Source organism: Chamaea fasciata, unplaced genomic scaffold, assembly GCF_029207755.1.
Source record: "Chamaea fasciata isolate MVZ Bird 193981 ecotype frontalis unplaced genomic scaffold, bChaFas1.0.hap1 SCAF_11, whole genome shotgun sequence".
In the NCBI taxonomy this organism is placed as follows: Eukaryota; Metazoa; Chordata; class Aves; order Passeriformes; family Sylviidae; genus Chamaea; species Chamaea fasciata.
The window spans coordinates 26,435,284-26,456,821 of NW_027094096.1; positions in this window are offsets into that span (position 1 = coordinate 26,435,284).

Here is a 21,538-nt window from a genome sequence, read left to right on the forward strand (position 1 = left end):
GGTGCTTCTGCATCTCAAATTGCTCAGCATCTGGGTTTTAAATCATTTGTGTTCCTGGTGGGTAAAGCTGCCAGCTAAACAGGCAGGCAGACAAGTAGCATTTTTAAACTTACACAGCATGATCATGGCATGTGTGCATTTAAGGCTGAGCTTATTATCATCAGGAACTATTATTTACACCATAGAGACAGACACCAAGTAGATTCTGTATGATACCGTCTTAATAAATTCTTTTCATTCACAAGGAAACCATTCAGCTTATGTTATAGATGTGGTTTGGGTATTCCAGCAGACTGTCCAGCAGGAAGGCTTTGTCTGCTGAGCTCAGAAAATGTGCAGTAAATTCCACAATTTATCTGTGCTGTGCTGAGCAGGTGACTGCCACTAAATGCCATGCTGACGATCATGTTATAAGCAGAAAGAGGCTTTGCTGTATTCCTAGAGAATTAGGACATTAACATGTAAAGTAGACCTCAGCTTGGTAAGAGTCCATTCTGCCTGCAGGAGCCACTGAAACTGAACCTGTGCTTCATTTTTTCTGGGGAAGAATTAGACCCTGGTGACAAATATTCTGCCTTTGACATGTTCTTCTCCACTGCAGCTTCCAAACGACTGCGTGCAGAACATTCTTCCAATCCTAAGTTACACTGAGTGTGTCATGGTGCATATGGGGAGTAGTTGTGGTGGTGGTTTTTGAAAATCCTGGTTCTAAAAAGAGCACCCTGAGGTGGCTGTTTCGTGGTGGCTGGAAGTCCAAGTTGGAAGAGCTGATCTGCACCTTAACTATCTGAATTACTGAAGTGTGGGCAGCAGTGAGACTTGCACTGTCCACGCTCTGCCCATCTCCAGTTATGGTTTAATACCTTGTGTTCATCATCTGTTCATATCCCCAACTCCCATTGCTGGTGTTTTGGGAAGGTTTTCAAATCCTGCTCTTGCCTACATCCATCATGTCCCTGTGACAGTGCAGCCTCATGTGCTGCTGTCTGTGCAGGCTGGAGGTCTCAAATGCAATGCCAATCTAACTGTCCTGAAACTGTGGCTCTGGAGAGACCCTGGCAAAGCTGGGACATGCCTGACATTTCTTTTTGGCTCCAGTGGCAGCTGCTTTGAGGGTTTTTTGTTGTTGTTGTTGTTGTTGTTGTTGGGGTTTTTTTGTTTGTTTGGTTTGGTTTAGTTTTTGGGGGGTGTTTGTTTGTTTGTTTGTTTGTTTGGGGGTTTTTTTGAGGGGAGGGTTTTTTGGGTTTTGTTTTGTTTGTTTTTTCTTATTCTCTTTTTATTTATCCCCCAAGATTATTTTTAACTTGGATCAATTCCCTGATCTGATTCACTTCACAGTCACACAAATAGTTGTACTGGCAGAACAGAGGGAGCAGCAAGAATTAGCAGAAGGAGCAGTGACTGCACACAGCAGCTCTTGTACAAGAAGAAAAACACCTTGAAGTCCTCTTTGCCGTGTCCATTTGAAGTGCCCTCATTCGGTGTCTGTTAGAAGAGCTTTTCTTTGTTGTTTTTGTTGTGGTTTTTCCTCTCTTTGTTGCTACACAGGTTTTTTCCCCCGTACAACCTGTTGCTCCAACTCTGCCAGTCCTTATCTGCCATCTTGTTAGTTGTCTGCTGATTACTGGAGCACTTAGGAAAGAAGCAAAAGTCTCTGTAGACTTCTAAGCCACATTAGCAGGTGTCTGAAAATTAGCAGTAAGATAAACATTACCGGATCTTCAAAAGGCAAAAAGAGTCATCATTTTCTTGTTAACTGCACTATTCTGGCTCAAAATTTCTGACAGTCACACATGCAGGGTGGCTGGGGACACCCACTCCACAAGGGGCTTTTCCCCTCTGCACACAGGGAAAAAGGTTTGCCAAGCCAGCCCATGCCAGTCCTCGGTTCTTTCATGATTTTCTGCTTTCTACAAGGTGGTGTCAGTCAGCATCATTTGATGATCTTGAAGTTGTTAATTATGATTGTGATCTGTGGTTTGGCTCTTTGCTCAAAAGCTTCTAGTTTTTGGATTCTTTTCCTTTTTTCCTAGAGAATTACAGGAAGAATTATAAGGGAGATTGAATCACTTGGAAGGCGGTTCTGCTCTCTAATGTCGTACTTCTCCATGTCGGCAGTCAGTCATGACATAAACTTCTTTATGTACCTGAAATCTTCCTTTTATAATTCTTATCCTCAGTTTTGGGAGGGAGGAGAAGTTAGTCATAACAAATGAAAATGTTTTACATTTGCTTGATTTCAGAAGAAGATTCACAGTTGGGTCCTGACCCTCCTTGAGCCAGTAGCACCTTCAGTCATTTTTTATACCACTAAAAGTGAATATAACCCTGCCTTTCTTCTTCTTTCATTTGAGAGTGCTACAATGAAGTGGAAGATGCACATGCAGCTAAACTTATGACAAAATGCTCTAGTAAAACACAGATTTGCTGAAAATTTCAGCATTTCTATTGTTCTTTTTTGCCTTCTGCTTTGGTAATATTTGGATTCTGGGCAGGATGGAGGTTGCTTGGTAGCTGTGAGATAAGAAAAAAAATTATGCTAATGCTAATAATATTAATAGCATAGTTTTAATGAAGAGAGAGAAATAACACCTGGCAGTTGCTCACCACTCCCTGACCAATACCCAGCCCAGTCCTGAGCAGTGGTTGGCAGCTTCTGGCCAACTCACCCTTGTTTATACACTGGTGCTCTGCGGAATGGAATATCCCTTTGGCCAGTCTCAGTCAGCTGTCCTGGCCATGCTCCCTAAAGGCTTTCTGCCCACCTGCTCTCACTGTCAGAGCATGGGAAACTGAGAAGTCCTGGACTTGGGGTAAGCATGGCTCAGCAAGAACCCAAGTATCGGTGCGTTATCAGCATTATCCTCATCCTAAATTCAAAACACAGCCTGTACCAGCTACTAAGAGGAGAATTTACTTTATCCCAGCCAAAAGCAGGACACATCTGAACTGTTCCTGGAACTCTGCAATTGAACAGGGTTCTTGGAGATAGCTGTAGGAATGGGGAGAGCGCTCAGATCCTCGCCCTGTGCCAGCCCAGAGCAAAGAAGCTTTTGTTTGTTTCTGGAGCGTGGGGAAGCCTTTCTGTTCCTTCATGTCCATTAATGTGTTCACCAGGAAACCAGAAGTCAGAGCTGTAGGAGGTGTTTTACTCACCCTTTGGCACAAAATGATAACTTTTAGCAAAGGGGACTTCTATTCAGCCAGATCCAGGAGACTACAGATGTGTACCTGAAGGCAGAGGAAATTGAGTTCTATAAGGTATATTCTACACAAAAGAGTGCTGCAGTCTCCACCAGTTTAGGAAAGTGTCCAGAGACTTACTTTATTCTGCTTTTACCCATATAGGTCTAAGGAAATTAATCAATAAGCAAGGACACAGGGTGAAAACATATGGTCTTTGATATTTAATAAATGGATTAACAGAGTCCACCGCTTAATATTCAGCCTCTGCCTTAGGAGTATAAATTAATAAGCATTAGGTTCTTTTTAATGAGGAATTTTCCCTTTTAAAACCTGAATGAATTATCAAAAAGAGCTCTGGCACAATTTCAAAGACATTTTCTGACCTTCTAGTATTCTGGCCTGCATGAATTTTTAACAAGATGCTATATATCTGGAAGGCCTATTAGAATTTCTCTGCAGGAAATCTATCTGCCCTGCAGCCCCTCACCCCCTTTTTTTCTTTCTTGCTTTTTTTTTCTTTTTTTTTTTCTTTTTTTTTTTTTTGGATAATCAGACAACTAAAGCAGAAAAAGGAAAAATATCTATAATAGTGAGGGAATATTTGATTTATGCAAATAAAGTTTTAAAAAAAGAGTTCTTATTCAAGTTAATAAAACTCCACACAAGATTTTTAAATATTAACCATGGCTGGCAAAAATCCTTTGTTTATAGTGTAACTTTCATTTATATTCGTCTTTGTATGGTATCAACAATGTAAAGTGTTCCAAGATCTGTTTGAAAACGGATATTTTAAAATGCATAGCATGCATAACTTACAATTAAATGCACATGGCTATGTTTTTCTTTTTTACTGGTTTCTATCCCAGAAAATCTTTAAGAACTCTTTCCGGCATCTAAGACTGCTCACAAAATAAATGTAACAGAGAAAAAGCAGATGTTTTAAGTATTTGTAGATTGATTTTCAGCATAATGAAGAAAGCTTATTGTCATTGCTTGCTTCATTTCTTTATTTTTTAGAGGGTTGCTCTGTGACATTTTGAAAAGGCAGAACGTTGTGTTTCATAAAAGGTTTTAGTTATCTATGCAAATTTTTACTGATGATGTTTTGAATTCTAAATGCCACTTCAGAAAAAGGCTGTGTCTGTTAATGCAAACTGAACTGTTTCACTTCATGGCATCACAGTATCAGCTGGTCCTGCAGACAGGGCAGTCTGCTGGCGGGTTATTGCTCTAAATTGGAGATTCCTTGCTCCAATAGCTCACTCCTAACTTATACTCAGTGCCATGAATCAGACCTCCTGGAACTCCCTGGGGGCTTCACCTTGCCCACCTGGGAGCTGCAGAACAGAAAACAGCTGGGAACAACCCTTGCTCCCAGACAGGGTTAATGTGCTCCATGGTCCCCACATGGATCAGCTCCCATGGTGAACCAGGGGAGAAACAACCATTAGGTTTTAGCAAACGGATTATTAGAAAGTGGTTCCCTTTATCTTGTTAATAATGGCAGGAACCACTAATAGGATTTCCATGTCACTGTTAGTTTTATTCCACTAGTTTCAGGGGAAAGTTCTCGTTTGACCTAATCCTTTCGTGCAAAACACCCCCCAGGATAAACCCACAGGAACTGCTGCAGTCGGTGGAATTGCACATCAGTTGGACCTGAGCCACTGAGAGTCACTGAACATAAAACTGGGAACTTCAGAGCCTGGTTCACACATTCAAATGCTAACTGGTCCCGTGGGTCTGGGGTTCACTGACATTCCCTGCCCTGGCTCTTGATCAGGGCCACACAAGAGTAGAAAATGATGCTGCAACACATGGCTTAATAAAAGCTGGTTAATTATTAGCTCATTGTACTTTGTCAGGACAGCTTAGCCCTGGAACAACTGCACTGTGGCTGATTTTCAGTAAGGCAGCATTGAGCTGGCACGGTATTGTCTTTCTTTGGTAGGACGAGGGGTGGTGGTTTAAACTGAAGGCGAGTCCACTTAGGTTAAAGATAAGAAAGAAGCTTTTTGCAGTGAGGGTGGTGAAACAATGCCATCTCGGAGTGATGTACAATCATCATGAACAGTCAGTTCCCACAGCAAAGGTTCCCACGGGCCAACGTTTTTTGACTTTTTTATTTTGTTTTCAGATGTCCTCAAGCTGCAAAGGTAAAGGATCAGTGTGCATGAGGAGATGAACGTGCTAACAGTAGAACTGAAGGCAGGATCCTTTTGTCCTGGTTTCATCCCAGTGAAGTCTGTTAGGGAAACTAATGATGAGCTTTTGAAAGACACCTGGAGATGTTAATCACCCAAATGCCATCAACAGTGCTTGAAAATTACTTCTACATGCCTCAGTTTGAATAAGGGGATTGTCAATATCTACTCAATTAAGCTGGGTCTCCCTGACCGTGCTATTGACCACAAGGGAGGGGAGTGTGCTACATAGATGATAAATGGTGAAATAATTAACAAACTGTTGTTCTTCAGACAAATTATTATGTTTCTCCAGAGAGAAAGAAGTATGGACCTTTTGTTATGGAAGTACCTTCTGAGCATGGTATCAGTGGGTTAGAAACTAGAAAAAGGAATAATTCTGTGAGCCATCATGGTTATCTTTAAGAACATTGACATTAACATTAACTGTGCCTTACATCTGCAAGCTACATAGGACTACATTTTCAAATTATATTTTTCTTCTGAATAAGCCACTGCACTTGCAAGGACTAATTTGCATTTAATGATTTAAATGAACAGGTATCTGCTCAGATGGGAGAGCATGCACCAAAAGGAACAGGGGAGTGGAGAGCACTGACATTTGTATACTGAGCCAACATTTCTCAGAGGACACCAAGTCTATAGCTGAGCAGAAACAAAATTAAAATGATGTTTTCAGCTGGCCAGTGCAGCTTCTATCTTTGAGTTTGCCTCTGCCTTTGCCCTCTCTGCTGATTTCCTAGCATTTCTTTGTATGGCATGACTTCTGATTTATGCCGTGTGACAGAGAGCCTAAATGGTTTCTCTGAAGTTTAATGTGACTATTTGGAGGCATGTTTGAAAGAGTAAATAAGGCCAGGTGGAACAAAGAAAGCTGCCTTGCATCTCTTGTCTCAGCTGTTCTTTCTGCAGGGCAGCGGGAAGGAGCTTGTCCCAAGAGCAATTTGCCATGCCTGAGAAGTGTAAGACGCAGGGCTCAAGGGGGACAGCAGCACCCATCAGGGGCTAGAGCTTCCTGGGGAAGTGGGACTTCAGGTGAGACTGAGGGCCAGAGAAGGAGTCAGTGCTGCATGGCAAAGAGGGCAGGAGGTTTGTTCTACTATAATTTGACTTGTCAGGGGTCTGAATCTCCTGTACAGAGAGCTGTTCTCTCGGAAGAGGAAGACGCTTGTATGGGGGTCATGCAACACTGCCTGGGAGCCGCCTGAGGGGAAGGTCTGTCAGGTGTTCTGGGGAGTGCTCAGTGGCTTAGCACCAACACCTCTGTGCTTCAAATTGTAGTTCCACCATCTGTGGTGAAAGGCTGACTGCCACATCAACTCCCAGCGCTTGCCTACACACCTCACTGTTTTGATACTGGCAGAATTAAACTGGCATGGTCTAATCCTGTCCAGGGCAGTGAGCTGATGGCCACTGGGGTAAATGCTGCTCTCAGAAGTTCACCAGACACTGAATCGCCGGAGTTCATCTGGGCTGTCAGATATGTGCAGCTATCAGTTGATCTAGATTTCTGGAGTAGGAGAACGAAATATTTCTGGAGGGCATGTCAATTAGAAGAATAAATAGTGATTAGAGGAAATTTTTATCTTTTAAATGCAGGCGTTGAGTCCAAAAGTTTTGTTCAGCCCTCCTGTTTTCCAGTTTGTTCTGAAATGCTGCAGGAGAACAGTGCAGAGAGGTTCTGCCTCCTGTACGCAGAACAGAAGGGTTCAGTAGGTTTTGTACAGCGAAGAGCTCACAAAAGGGCATTCAGACACCTGTGATGACCTAAACAGCACTTACAGTGCAAAGACTTGGATGTGTGTTCATGCAAAACACCCAAGGGAGTACAAGACAGATTTCTGTGTGTCCCAGTTTATTTCTTCGGCACGTCCTAGGCCGTGCCATCTGGAGACGTTTAAGGAAAGATTGGATGTGGCACTTGGTACCATGGTCTGGTTGAGAAGGTGGTGTTTGGTCACAGCTGGGCTCAAAGATCTCAGAGGTCTTCTCCAACCTCACTGATTCTGTGGTCTCTGCTCATTTATTGCTGCTGGGTGTGTTTCTCTGATGGCTTTCGTCTGATGCATCTGTCCACCCAATCTTAAGCACCCGTAATGAAGTTGCCTTGGTGGAAAAGAGAAAATGCCTATTCAAATGTTTACTGAAACATAATATTTGGGGGAAGGGTTAATTTTGTCTGGTAGGATGATTCTTACATCATCTGAGGATGCGATGCATTTTATAGATTTAAAATTAATGATGTATTATATGAATGCCACAGGAAATTAGGTGTACCTGGAGGGAGTTGGTTGCCCTGTATAAATAAGGTTGCATTAACTATGCATGAAAAACTGAAACCAATTAGCAATAATTGGATATCTGTGTTCTTTGTGCATGGAGTAAGAAGAAACAGCAATTTTGTGGTAGGAGAGAGACTGGGAATGAGAAACTTACTTCTAATTGTGACTCAATATGTGTCAGCTCTGAAGCTGCTGCATGTCCCTCAGACAGTGCACGTCACCATCCTCTCTGCCTTCTTCCATCTCTCCACCTACAGGGTAATTGAGTACTGTGATATTTTAGGGGGCTTTTTTTCCCTCTCCACAAATAATGATTTGAATTTCAAAAGGTTTTGCTTTGAAACTGCTATCACCCTCTTTGTTTTTGTTTTTTTTTTTTTGCATATGTTCCATGATTTTGCTGGCAGGGAAATTCATAAGCAGCAAGTTTTAACTAATTAGAGAATATTAATAGAGGATGAATTTCAAATTGATATGTATGTCATTTCACACTATCTATTCTAAGTCATATGCTCTCCTCTCATGAGCTAATAATGTAGTGTGTAATTTATGAGGTATGTCAAATAGGCTACTTCGCAGGTTTTAAATACCAGCTCATAAATTTTGAATAATCATATTCACAAATATTATTTCTAGAAATTAATTAAAATTAATCATAGATCTGTATACTAATTGTTGACCTCTGGTGTCAAAGACTATGTATATGGAAGAGGAAACCATTTTTCTAAATTATTTTCTGCACAATTGCTCTAATAGACGATCTGACTACAAACTGGAATATCAAGGCTTAAATTAGGTATTGAATATCAAGAACTGGGAAGGTAGGAAACTGAATTGTTTGTTATGCCCTGTGGTGACAAGCATCCCGTTTCCATTAATTTAGTTCCAGCAGTCAACTGTGTTGAATAAGCACTAAATTTTCCATGGAAATATAACTGCTTCCTGGAGCACAACAGCTCCATGCTACTTAAACAAATGCAGAAATTCACACATAAATGACTGCACATGGTCTTTCGTCTAAGTAAATCGATGTATGATTTTGTAAATCCTTGAGATTTTTGAAAATTCTGGCCTTGACCCAAAAACACCCCAAGATTAAGAGTACATCTGTATATACTTTCCATTGGCAAACTTAGATATAATTTAAAGATTGGTCTTGTATATCAGAAAACAACTTTCTTCAGGAAATTGGTTTGCTGCTTTACTAAAACAGTTTAGGCTGCCTTGCCAGGAGGAGCCCTGTTTTTCAGTTTTGTGCAAGGAGTGCCATTTGCATCAAGAGAAACCATTCCCTTGGCTAAGAATTACCTCTGTGATATGAATCAGTGGAGCAGGGCTTTATAACTTTGTTTATATCAAGCACGTGATGTGATTGAAAAATGGAACTAGACTTTTCTGGCCTAAGACTTCTTATCATCAAAGAGGTTAAATGCCTGGGTAACAGAAAGCATGTTTGCAGGTTCTTGGAGCTGACTTCAGTCTGGCCATGCATTGTCTCCCTTATCTCCAAAATGGGGGGAAAATAGATATTGTGCTGATTCAAAGGAGTGGGAGCAATGGCTCTGAGTTTGTGAGTTATTTGGAGATGCTGTGGTGACTGGAGGTTGAAAGTACAAAGTTCTGCAGAGTTTGTTTCTTGTTCCCTTCATGTGCTGGGAAGTGCCTGGGGAAGGTGTCTAGCCTCAGATCTGCTTCCGTGTTAATTTCTCTATTTCTCTTCCTTTGAGCTATCTTTGATAGATTTTCCCCATTCTCTGTTCATTTTCTGATACGTCTAGGCAGGTGATTTTTGCACTCTGTGAGGTCTGTAAGCTTCACCTGTGCTCGAACACCTTTCCTTATGAATTCTATTTCATTCAGTGTAAATCCACCCCTAATTGCCCTGGTGTCAGTGGTGGCTTTCCACTGGATTAAGAATGTGCGCCAGTTTCCCTAACAAGTTGCAGTGCGGGTTTCAGGAGACAGCAGTAGTTGATATAATCCTCAGAAAGAGACGAAAAAGGGCGAGAAGGGAACAAAGGGTTCCTGTGTGTCTCCTGTCACTCAGGCCTTGCTGCTGATGTAGCCACTCTGCAGAATGGTGGCATGGGAAGATTAAAGCAGCTGAAGCACTTCCATGAAACAGAACCAGATCCTGAATTGAGCAGGAGGATTTTTGCATGGGGGACGTGTGATTGTGAGGAGAAAATAGATGGAATCTGAAGGCACGCCACAGATGTTATAACCTGGATACAGAGCACCAAGGAGAGAAAAAATATTAACCTGCACTGGTGTTTTAGTCTCTCTGTGCTGTAAGGAGAATTCATTGTTCCCCTGGACCTGAAAGGAGTTCTCAGCACACCCAGCTGAGTTGAACTGGTCTCTAATAATATTTATTGATCACAGAGTTCCTTGATAGTGGCCATTAATATCTTCCAGTAATAGCAAAAAAAATCTTTGGTATTTTTCAGAATTAACCAGAGGATGCATCTTGGATTGCCTATTATTATGGTTACATGGATTTGCTACCCATCTATTTGGCTTTAGGATTTTTTTAAGGATCAGGTTTAGGTCAGCTGGTAAATGCACTTTGTTAATTTTAGAAAATTAACAGGCAGCTCAATATTTTTTTTTCCTTTATTTGGTTGCAAAACAAGCATGGCTTTTTGCTTGTTTATTTTGCCTTTTGTCTTTCTTTTCCTTTTCTTTTTAACAGAAAGGCCCTGGGGACCTGGGGAACAAATAAATCAAATATTTTTTTCTAGTACTGCATAGTTTTATCATGTTTATAATTTGTTAGTCATTCTGCTTCTTACTAGAAGTAGCTGTTGTTTCAGGATTACACAAAATCTATTGGGGATAGAGAAATGAGATATTTACAGAGGCAGACATCTTTCTTCAGTTTCTTTACTGGATTAAAGAAGAAAAATGGTGGAATGAACAGGAAAATGGAAAGAAATGCTTATTTTTCTCTTGAGATAATATGTTAACACTATTCCGTTATGTGTATTTATCTCCAGTCTTTATGACTCAAAAGATTTGAATATAATAAAACTCTGGAACACCAAAAGCAAGAGGTAATAAAACCCCCCATTGTCCTAATTTAATGCATTTGACAAATTACCTCAAAGACAAAAAATTGCTTCTTTTATTTTTTTACTTCCTAATGCAGAAAGAGCCCATAACCTTATCAGATTACAATTCCTTACCATTGTGTAATTTGTTTATGATTAAAGCAGTCTGTGTATCACTTGGGTTTTTATGTTCAGAATACAATTCAACCTGATTGCTGTTACACCAGGGCTAAACAGGGACAAAGACTTTATTTTTCAAGACTATCTAACTGAATTCAAATGAGGTTTCACCTGGTGTCCTGCCCATTTCTGCTGGTGCACTTTTGTGATTTTACTGCTTTGGTTTAGGTTGTTCTGCAGTATTTTAGTTGGAAAATACCAGTGAAAACACTAGTCCACTCATAGCTAGGAAGAGGTTATTGACTCCCTAACAAATGATTCCTCAAGGCTACATTTAAAGAAATTAATGTGGGCAGACTAAAAGAAGAAAAAAAAAATTAAAAATCCCACAACAGTAATTAAAACTCTTTCTAGTGAGATTTTTATGTGAAACCCCCATTATCCGCAAAGAATCTGCATCAAGTTTATCCATGTCTTTCATTTTTTGTTTGATTTAAAAAAAAAACAACAAACCCAAACCAACCAACAAAAAAGAGGTTAACTTTTAAAACTGACACAAAAGCTTACAGATTATTTTTAGAGTTGTTCCACTAAACCAAAAAAACACTTGGGATAGAAAAGGACACACATTAGGCACAAAAAAACCTTGCAGGACTTACACGGAACTGTGACAATGACACCAGTGTAGAAAATGCAGTCACCACTGAAATGGCAGAAATTTGGTGACTGCAGTTTTCACACAGCGGATTAAAAAGAGCTGGCAAAATTTCAGTGCCCCAGATGGGCTTGTGCATTCTGCCACGGGTTTGCAACAAAGTCTGGCCTATGTTAAATCTGATACATCAGACACCTCAATGGATTAAGAAAAGAGTTTTCTAACCCAAATAGAGATGTAAGAGCATCTAAAAATGTCCCTATTGAACGAACTGTTGAACTGATAAATCAAGACCAGATTAAGTCAATCAGCAGGTTAGCTTTTCAATTAACAAGCTTTCTTGAGTGCTTTCACATGTATCTTGCTAATTTGATGTCCAGTTTTGATGTTCTTCTCCTGTGTGCTGGCCATTAGGCTGCACAAATTGAAAGACTCTTCTGCCTACGCAGGTCACATGCAGGGTAGCGGTCAAAATACATCTTTCGACTGGTCCACTCTCTCGGGATGTTCAAAGTAGCTATTCACACCAGGGTAATTGGCAGAACCATATTTCTGCACAGCCCTTAGATTTGTGCATGGCTTATCAGTAAAAAGTAACTGGGGGGAAAAATATTCATTCAAAATAACCACTTTAAACCAGGTTGAATAAAGTATCAGCTGCCTAAAATAGACATCCTCCTACTGTGACCTGGGGGAAAAAAAACCTACACAATAATAATGAAAACCTCTGAAAATAGCTCTCATCTGAGCTGTTTAGACATGGGCAGCACTCACAACATTGTTCACAGAGGATTTTGTGTGACTGCAGTCACTTCACATCTTAATACAATAGCCCTTGATCCTCTGTTTCTCCTAAAGTCCGTGACAGTCTACCTTGCAGTGCACTTGCTAGGGAGGAGGAAAGGAAAAGAGAAACCAGGCACACCAGTGGATGCTTCCCATCTTTCCGGTATGGTTACAGCTCATCCCGTGACTCCAGAAGAAAGAAGATCAGAAGAGCAGTGTAGGTGAGGGGTACTGCAATGTACAATCATTTGACTTAGTGTTTTTGTTCCCTGAGGTTACCAAACCTCTCTTGGAAGAGTTAGATTTGAAGAAAATTGAAAGAACTATCATTTCTTTGTCCTACCCTGTTGCCTGTTGGATGACTCCTTAGTTTGGTTAAGTTCCTGAAAGCTAAAAGTCACTTAGACAACTTCTGTCAAGGACATGCTTAATCAGCTGCACTCAGGTAGGAGGTAACAGCAGCTCTCTCTTGGGCTTTGTAGTAACTCCTCGTGTAGACAAGCAACACGGTGCACTGGCAGCTTAAAAGTGCCTCTTGTGTTTGAAGCAAACTCCATGGACTCTAAACTGTGTTCAGAGTTACTTTGATAAATGCATATCTTAAATTTTCTCAGCCAGAGAAAAGTTTTCAGAACTGGTAGACCACCTTCCCCAAGCCAGTGAAAGTTTCGTGTCATTTGCCTCTTCTATTTCCATTTTTTTCCACATCCAAGCTAAAAGAATAAAGCCTATTATACTTCAAGAAATGTATTTTGATTCCTTTTATGTTGTCTTCTTTAAATATGATGTTCTCTGACAGTATTATTGTAAATCTGAGAGTGATTCTCTTCCCTTTGAAGCTCAGACCCATTCTTCATTTTAATGTGTCTACCAGCTTCATGTGGCCCGCTCTGCAAGGTTCCTGTGAAGATGTAGTGCATCTGCTTTTGTGAACTCTGTCATCTTCTTCTCAAATGTAGAGCTGAATACTTCCTGTTCTTGGACTCTTTAGAGTTCAGTCCACAAACTCAAATTTGTGCTATTTTTTCTCCTTTTCATTTTTTTTCCTATTTTTTTTCTTTTTAATATTTTTCTTCCATGCTACGGGTGTCTAGAATTCCATGGTTATAACAAGTGTTGGAGAGTAAGTTTCACATGCAAATAGTGGCCTTTTCAGTTGATAAGTGGTTCAATTGCCAGTGTGAAAATAGGCACTTCCTCCTACCTTTGTGCCACGCCGTTTATTATTCTGTATTAGCATCTGTGAAGTGCTGTTTAATGCTCCTCAGTGTTGTGTGTGGCTCAGCAGCACAACGAGCCAGCTCAGGCTGACAGACCTCGTTGTCCTTTCAGCTGAAACGCCGAGGCTTGGTGCAATACCCCTGAAACAAGCAATCAGTGGATTTACAGAGCAACACAGTGCACTAACTTCTACTGCCTGTCCCCAAAACATAATATTAAATTATGTGTTAAAAAGGATATTAGGGGCACGGTCTTCAGAAGAATCCAACTTGTGTCCCCTCCGAATTAGCATTTAGATGAGCTGGAGTCTCAGATGAAGCACAACCTAGATGAGTTTTCCAGCACTATTGCTGCTTTGTACATTATCTCTGTCAAAATACAGCTTTGTGAATACAGCCTTACTCACACACACGTTTTTGGAGATGCTGCATGGACAGCAAGGGAAGCAGCAGCAGACACCAGGGACAGCATTCACCTCTGTTTCTGTGCTTCCTGTGCCTTATCAAAACACACCTGATGGATGTGCATGCAGCCCTGCATCATACAAAATGCTTTCCCAGTAGGACAAACCTCTGGCCTGAGTTCCTCTTGTTGTCTCCCGGGACAGCGTTTAACCATTCCTAGCACAGAAACTGTTAACTGCAAAATAATTCGGAAAACTCTGGTAAAATTGCAAGTGTCCTCAGCCACTTGGCTTCTACATGTTCAGCTGGGACGTTATTCTGTATAGCAGTAACCTCGGGCCTGCGTATGACCTGGAAAATATTGGATAAACCCCTGCCAGTTAAACATAAGTGAAACCTGAAGACTTATTTATGAAAACAGTACTGTTGTGTTTGCAGAAAAAAAAAAAAATAAACAGTACATTTTGGGATTAGGCCTTGCATAACTGACAGAACCTAGAAACGGCGTTGTTGGGCAAAACAGCAAAAATAATTTTCCTTTGGAGATCTTCAGCCTGACCCTTTCCTGGCAAAGCAAGTAAATAATGACGTATGCTTTGTTGCAAGTTAATGCTGGCCTTGGTTGTGCATTTCGAGGGGTAAAGGTGAGATGTGTATCTCTCTGTGAATTTTTGGGATAACACTAACACCAGTGGGGCAAAGATGGCTCTTCAGTGCTACTGGCATCCATTGAAAGAGTTCCTCCTCTAATGAAGAACTTGTTTCCCAGCTTATTTCGTAGCTGCAAAGAACAGAACATTTTGCACTCCAGTGGAATCATTATTCAGCGGAAGCTGAATATAGGAAAGGGGCTTTTGCAGAAAGGCCTTCTCTTCCCTGGCTGTTGCATGTTCTCTCGCAGGCCAGGTATAAGCAAAAATTCCTCCCCACATAGAATATCGAAGCCTATGTGTGACCCACAAAGGAGATATAAGAGAGGAGTAATTATTTTTCTGAACACTGTTGGCAGGAAGAAAGCTTTTATTACTAGCTTCACATCGTCACAATATGGGTTTAAAAGGAATTATTAAGTCACTGATGGCAGTGTAATGAATTATTAATACAAGCAGTTTATAAAAATGAATGTTTACTTTTATTTGAAGTTCTCCTCTTCGAGAATGTGGGTAAATAAGAAAATATCTGTGTTGATTCAAGACTAAACCTGAGGGATCTGCAGGTCTTAGTGCAGACCACTAGGATGGTTTGCAAGAGTCTTACTGAAGTCACAACTTAGAATGTGTTGGCAGAGGAAAATCTATTTTATTGCTATTACTTTACTTTGTTTACACCAGGGAGGTAAATTTAACTTTAGAACCGTCATTTGCATCCTTGCAATATAAATTTTCAGATTAAGAAAAACTAGTACTTCCTACCTTTCTCTTTTACTAAGAAGTTACAAACAAAAAATGAGGAATGGAAAAGGCCAGGTTGGGGTTTTTGCATTTTGAAAAAACATATTTATTTATCACACCTTTCATTAAGGATTTAAAATGTGGCTGTGAGTGGATTCATGTCAATGAAGCTGCATTTTGCTACCAGATACTTCTCCACAGAGAGTCCAGTTGACTCAAAAAAGTGCCTCATAACAGTTGCAGCAGCATAACATTCAAAATATAATTAAAAACCTATGACTGTTCTTATTTCATACTGCAAGGCTTGTAAGGAGCAAAGTCCCAGGGAGGTTCTCAAGAAGGATTGTTTGACACTCCCTATTGTCAATCACATTTCAACTGGGCAGGATTTGTCACCTTCCTGGCAGATATTGAAACATCTGCCCAAGAGAGGTGGGAAATCTGGGTGGGAATTGCCATTGCAGAGGAGTTACGTTTGCTTGAGAGACGCATCAAATTCTCTAAATCTCTGAGACTTGGTGGAATGAGATCAATGGACACTCCTACCCTGTGTTTTGTTTTTAGAAATAGTCAGTTTGTTCAGCCTCAGTGGTCCTTGAAGGTATTTAAGTGACTAACAAGTAGGTCAGAGCAATATATTTCACTCACTTGTGAGCTTGCTTTGACACGGTGAGGTGCAATTAGAAGTAGAATGAAGGTGAGGAAACAGGTGTTACCCATACAAATGTGCACAAAGAGCAAATCTGTCTTTTATGTCTTTCTAAAACATAAAATCCTGAAAGGATTTGAGTTATTGTTATTTTCAGCGGTCTTTTTTTTTTTTTTTTCCCCAGAAGCACATAGCTGAATTCTGCGTACGTAGAAAATATGTCTCTGATTAGGTAAATGCTCTCAAAAATATTGGGTGGTGTGAGGACAAAAACAAGAGAAATTAGAAAAGAATTTCTTTAAATTGTATTGAGGGTGTATGAGTGAGGTGCTTCTCTGACCAGTGCCCCAGATATCCACTGCACTGACATATTTCTCTGAATTTTATCAGGGAGCTTTTTGTGCACTTTTCCGTATATAGTTTGCCCTGGAGATATGAGAAGGTGTTTGTTCCACAAGAAACAATAGCAACCAGAAGTGGAAATTACTGCCAGCTCATCAGATGCAATCGAATAATAATGAAAGCTAATGCAAGACAACATTCAAGGTTATTTTTAAATCTTTGTAAAGGTCAATGTATTCAGTGGTATTCAGTTCCAACTGCTGAAAGAGTTGCAGTGTTTAAATATGATGCCCTTGTTGTTTAGGAAATAAAAGATCTTTACTAGGAAGGGTAAACAGGACAAAGCCCTGTCTGTGTCTTCTTATCACATAATTTAGGGAACAAATTTCAGAAGTATTATTTTGATGATTAGTTTCAGTCTCCAGAACCTGTGCGCTTTTTCCCTCCATCTCAAGTTGCAAAGTTCATTGCTAGAGAAAGAGCAAGGTGCCTCCTTTGTGGACCTTTTTAACCCTCGGTAGCTGAAGAAAGCAAAACTGTCTCATGACCCTGACTGGTGGAACCTCTGGAAGCTCTGGAGATGTCATTAGACAATCATTTGGCCACTGTAAAAATATCACCATGTAAATGTTGTAATGTTTATTGTCTTTTACAGTCATGACTTCTGACCTCGTTTTGTTATTGTGCTGGTAGCAGGAGAAAAAGACCTCAGCGCTCAGAAATGGAGAACTGAGGAATAAAAGGAGGGGAAACACAAAGAAACCAAAACACCATAGTGGTGGTATTGGCTTTAGCTAGCTAAAAATGTCTGCAACACCCCCCTTATGTTGCTAAGTGTTGAAGAATATTAAAAGTTTGCTTCACAATATCACATCAAAAATGCTGCCAGGGCATTTTAGAGAGAAAAGATGCCAGCGTGAATCCTTGTGCAAATGCAGAGCTCCTTCCCTGTACACAGGAGGCCAGGGGCTCTCGGCACCTGCATCAGTGGCAGGAGCTGTAGTACAGTAAAGAAAATGAGATACTTGCTGGTCAAGTGGTCATACAGTCGGAAACCAGAGAGGGAGAGGAAGGCACAGGAGTATAGATATGGGAATCCATAGATTTTAATTATAGAAAAATTTATTCCCGAATTAATTACTTATTTTTAATTAGGGTAGTATTGGAGCCATGATGCCTATGATTTGTGAGACAGAAGAATTATCCTGGAGGGAATATCAAACTTTTCTCTTATTCAGATGTTCATATTCTCTGTCAATACACGTTGGGCTACTCACACAGCATTTCATGTTCTTTACTTGCAACTCCATTTGTTAAAGGCCAAGAAAAATCATGGCAAAGGTAACTTAACAGTGTTAAACTCAGATCAGATAATTCACAAATATTATAAGTTTAACAAAGCTCCTTTTGTTTTGTAGGAAAAAATGTTGTTACAGAAAGATTTAATATGTCTGTGTAATGTAACACGGGCAAAGAAATTTAATAACTAATTCCTAGAGACAGCTTTACATACATATTTACCAGACCCTTTTTTTCCAGTGATGGATTGGTGCCGAAATGCTTTTGAAGCTGTGAACTTTAAGACCATCTAAGGTCTATTCATACAAATGCTTCTCTCTAACATTCAAATAAACCATCTGGATAAATGCTAAGGGCAGAGAGACACCGTGCAAGGACAGGTAGCAGCTGGGCAGTGATGGACGTTTCAGGACTGTCATTTTTTCCCAGCCCTATCAGGGGAGTTCTTCAGAGTTCAGATTGCAGGGAAAGAGGAACTAAAGGAAGAGGATTCAGAAACAATCAGCAGGAACAAAAAGCAGCACAGAGGAGACCACTCAATGAAGAGTTTTACTTCAGTGATGTCTGCTAATGTGTGCCTTGGACTGTGCTGTGCTTTCCTTTAATTGTGTGGGTGTGGCAAAGAAAGCCTTTAAAAAAAAAAATCTATTGCTGACAGCTATTAAAACTTCAGATTAATGTGCAAGTGTGCCTTTCAGCAGCAATGCACAGATACCAGAGCTGCATTTGCTTTGGGAGATTTAGAGTCGTATTAATGTCTGTCTCTGGGAACTAATGCTGGACGGGATGCTGAGCGTGCCACCTTCTGCCACGTGGAGCTGCAGCGGAGAAGAGAGTGCTAGAGACTGTTTGAAACCTGATGCAATTTCACTGGTTGCAACAATATTATTATCACCAATTAACTTGGGTCCAAAGAGAATTTGTACAGCATTTTTCATGCATTCCTCTCCAGGTTTCTTCTCATATCAAGTACAGTGTGAAAGAACAGCATCATCTTCTTCTAAGAAGAAGTTACCAGTAAAGAGAAAATGTTTGCAACTTGTCTCTGAACAGCACTGCATGGATGATGGAGCACTTCTGAAAGAATATCTGTGAAGGAAATAAACCCATTAATTGAACTGAATTACTGCACACCAAAACTACATGTTTGAGAGGTCTCCACAGTATTCAAATAACTCTTGAACCATTTGGCACATCCCTAATAAAAATCTTTATCCATTAGCCCCATCGGTGCGTGCTTAGGCAAATTAACTCTTTTATATGTAGATCTAAAGAAAATGGTGTGTTATAATTAAATGATTCTTTTGGGGGCAGTAAACCTCTCTTCAAACAGCTTGAATATTAGTGCAGTCGTTTTTCTTTCAGCCCTACTAATCACAGCAAATTTAGCTTGCACAGCCAGAGTCAGGGTGCATGTTACAGGACATTCTGGCAATGGCCATGAACAGATCCCATAAGAGCTGGTGTTTGGTTTGTAAGAGGATTTTATCTGAAGTTAATGTCGATTTATCTGGATTCTTGCTGTTTGTGAAATCGTGTTGCTGTTTAAGATGTCTGGTACTTGAGATATGTGTAGGTCACCCCACAGAAGCCCATTGTGTCACCGACTTTGGGTTTGAATGGGAGATCTAGAGGACAAATGGCAACCGGAGTCATCACATTTAGAAACAGAATCCCCCTCCTCCAAGCCACTCAGGCTGTTCTCCCAGTTTATAAATGGTTTGGAACTTATTTCACCTAGGTGACATTTTGATATTTCCTTCTGATGGGTGGAAAAGGCACCAGATACTGAATTATAATGGAGCAGACCCATAGTTACCCTGATGAATATTTAGGCCAGGATTTCCTGACATGACTACCAATGGCAGGGATCTGGTACTTTGAACTGTGCCTCATTTACTGGAAGTGCTGAATACCTGTTTTTCTGAAAACTGGGCTCTATGGACATGACCTGTTCTGACTTTCAGTTGTAAAGCTAAATGCTCCAAGTTTAAATGCTGTAATCTCCTGAGACAAAACAAAGCTGCTTTCAAAAAAAAAAAAAAAAACAAAAAAACAAGTGTATGAGTTAGATTTTAGATTTCTGTGTAGGATATAGAAGGCTTTTTTATCTTATGACCAAATTTTGTCTTGGATTTCCACATGTCTACCGGACATCTACTGGAATTACCAGGATGAAAGATTTATTCATACCTCTTTTTCTTTGCTGTTTTCTACATTTTATACAGTCAGGCTTGTGGGTGTGCTCCTGCTGAGTGGGACAGGTGATTGCTTTCAAACTGTTCCAGTGCAGTTGCTTGCTACATAATTTTATTGGCAATGAGGATCTGTTTTTGGTTTGCGTTGCTTGTTGGGTTTTTCTGTTTTGGTGGGGGTTTTGTTTGTTTATTTGTTTGGGGGTTTTTTGTGGATTTTTGTGGGGTTTTTTTGTTTGTTTTTTTGTTTTGTTTTGTTTTTTAGTTTTCTTGAGGAAAAGAACTTACAGGGACTGCAAATTCTCTGGTTTGCCCTAAAGTCCAGCTCTGCCTGCATGGTTATGTTCTGGGGAGTGGTGGTCTCCCATGCCAGCCACTGTCATCACCCAAGTATCACTTTCCTCTGGGCTTTCTGAAGTGCCTGGTGCCTTGGAGCGTTCAGATTTGTTTGAGATACTTCACTCTCCGATGCCTGAGGTCAATAAATTTGGATGTTATCAAAGTAGAATCATTAAAATAGGACTTGTGATAGTATGGAATCATAAGAAGGATTAGCAACAAGATGTGATTCAAATGTTATGGACACTGCAGGTTTGAATTGCCATAAGCAAAGCAGATTATTGCAATTCAATTTTTTTTTTTTTGATGATGTGCTGCAGGATGTAAAAGGGCATGCAGTTTATCTCACAGGACCATGAGCTGCCTACAGTTTGCACATGCAGCTTACATTGGTGGGAGTCCCTGTGTATTCTGAGGACTCAGTCCAAACCTGACAAATATCTTATGGGGAAGTGTTCAAATAGGAGCCACCCAATTCGTTTGCTGTTTTAAACTGAAAATTAGCACACTTACAATGGCTAAACTCAGCATGCACCTGGATCTCTCAGGCCTCACCACCCTCAGAGGGAAGAATTTCTACAAAATATCTGATCTAAACCAGTCCTCTGTCAGTTTGAAGCCATTTCCCTTTGTCCTTTCCCTACATGTCCTTGTCTAAAGCTCCTCTCTGGCCCTCTTGTATCTTCTCCCAGAGCCTCCTCCTCCCCTAGTGAGCAACACCAACTCTCTCTCCCGGCCTGTCTCCAGAGCAGAGGTGTCTCAGCCCTCAGGGCAGCTGATGTTTTTGTGTTGCTTTACCTTTTGGCACCAGCATAGAATGTTTTTAGGTTTTTATTCCCACCTGAGAAGGATAATGTTGCCTTTGCTCCTGGTCAGGCGTGATTCACACTGTGAACTGGTTTTTCTTTCAGTCTGACTATGCTTTCCAAAGGTGATAAGAGAGACATAATTTCCAAGAAAACACCACTCCTTTCTTCATTCAAGTAAAGAAGGTGAATCCCTTCTCACTGATTCCGCAAGGTGAAAATTTATCCATCACAAAATTCGAGAAGTTTAGAAATGGCAGAAACCTTACTCTTACCCCGTAACTGGTTTGTTTCATCGCTCTGTGTTTGTGGGGGTCACCAGCTGACTCCCAGGGAAGAAGGGCAGCTTGGCTCCAGCTGCAGCTCCGGGCAGTTTCCTCCGCTCTCAGCGTCGGGGTTGTTTAACCTTGAGGCTGCTGGCGCTGTGTCAGTGGTGATGCCTCATGTGCAAATGTGCTGCTTTGTAATGCAGGGATCGTCCCTCCCGTGTCCTACCTTGCAGACTGCATTAAGTTTTCTAGAAGGTGAAGCATTGTTTTCCACATCTCTCCTGGGATGTATCGAAAGCCTGCTGAATTCTGCAAAGACTTGGTATTTAGTTTGCTT